Below are 2,026 nucleotides of genomic sequence, written 5' to 3' on the forward strand. Positions count from 1 at the left end.
CAGAGACCCAGATGGTAGAGCAAAACAAGACATCAGATACAATGGAAGCGCTACTTACACCAGCACTGAAGAAGAGAGGGAAGAACCCTATTCGGCCTCCCTCCCCTCCTCTGATGCACTCCAGGGTTGCAAAAGGCAATGTCTTCTCTTCGGGTATGTCTCTATTTTCTAATGTCTCAACATCTCAACATTCTGCATCTTTTTTATCGCTCTCTTCCCAGCTGCCCCCACAGGTTTTGGTTTCCCCTCCCCCTCTCCCCTCTAGCCCTATTCTGGGCCCCCAGATTCCCCCCTTCCCCAATGGGTAGGAAAATCCTATATGTCTTGCTCGATCCCGATGCGTCTTCCTATTTACACTTCTTGCTCCCGCTACTCTGCCCCAATCCCTTCTCTTCCGCCTTCCTCCCCCTCGGTTAATTATGCTCCGAGGTACTCTACCTGCTCGAAAACCAAGGAGAGAGAGCCGGATGTAGTAGGATTTGATGTGGATTCTCCCCTGGTCTCACTCAGACTAGGGAAGGGCGTACCTTCCAACCTTCAGAAGGTGATTGCACAAGCTGGTGGCGAGGTTGTCCAGGGTAAGCAAAAACCTATTGAAAAGGTTCTTAGAGAAAAGGATACCCTCCCCCCTCCCCCTCCATGAAGCTTTTATCTTTCAATTGTAGAGGGTTGGCTAGCCCAGAGAAAAAATTAGCCCTGAAGCGACTATTTCTATCTAAAATGGTCGATGTGATTTTCTTACAAGAAACCTTAAGTGTGGCAGATTCGATCATTCCCCTTCTGATATACTGGTTGCTGGACTGGGCCTTCCATGCTCTGGATGCCTCTAGACGATCTAGGGGGGTCACTATAGGGTTCAGGAATAGGACTATTGAAATAAGGAACATCTGGTGTGGTGGGGGATTCATCGAAGCTAATATCTTATCCAAGGATTTGGACAATGAGAAAAGGGTTATCAATGTCTATGGCCCCTGTCAAAATAGAGAGATTTTTTGGAGAAGGATTTTTAGCACCTCTCTCTTTCAGGAAGACAATGTGAACCTTGGTGGGGATCTGAACTTCTCTTTGGGATTCATAGAATCATGGGGCCATATGGCTCAGATAGACCCGCTATCTGAAGTTTTTGTGCAAATGCTAGAGGATTATCACTGGATCGACATCCCATCTGCTAAGATCCAGCACACTTGGAAAAGCAATCACACTCTAAGCCAAAGTCTAGCTAGGAGATTCGACCGATTCCTTATTAAGGAGGCCTTCCATGCCAAACATTCCCGATCCAGGCAATGGGCAGGCAATGGAGAAATCTCGGACCATCGGCCTATTTTCATGGAATTAGATGATAGATCCCACAAGATCTCAGCTCCTTACAAATTCAATTCAACCTGGCTAAGGCACCCCACCTATATCAAGCTGATCACCTAGTTCTTGAAATCCCATCCAATCTCAGAGGAGGCAGATCTTGCAAAAGGTTTTGTCAATAATCTCAAGGACCTAAAGGGCTTATCTAGAGAATGGGTGCACAAGAAGAGGGAGCAGGAGGACACTAAATTAAAACAAGCAGAATAGGCCATCTCAGATATTGAAGAACAATCAGAGGGTACTTTTACCTCTCCAGAGCAAAAAGAGCAGTGTGCTCTCCTAATAAAACAGAGATCCCAAATTCTTAAGGACAAAGAAGAAATTTGGCGCCTCAGGAGCAGAGTGACCTGGCTAAAGGAAGGAGATTAAAACACAAAGTTTTACCATCATTTTTCTAATGGGAGAAAGACTATTAATACCATTTGGGCGCTCCAGAATGGTCAGGTACAAAAGGTTAATACCTCCAGAGAGTTAGCATCCTTAGCCAGCTCTCATTTGAAAAACATATATTCGGCCCCTAGAGAGGCCAACATTTGTGGCGATCACGCGCATAGAAAAACTCTTCCCTCGGTTTTTTGAGTTGGAGGAAGTGGAGGAACTATCCAAGGAGGTAACCTTGGGGGAATTAGAAGCCACCATCAAAGGATTTCAAAGAGATAAGAGCCCT

Source organism: Pinus tabuliformis, chromosome 4_1 (assembly GCF_031772625.1).
Source record: "Pinus tabuliformis cultivar Carrire ecotype Pingquan chromosome 4_1, CPIR1, whole genome shotgun sequence".
Taxonomy (NCBI): Eukaryota; Viridiplantae; Streptophyta; class Pinopsida; order Pinales; family Pinaceae; genus Pinus; species Pinus tabuliformis.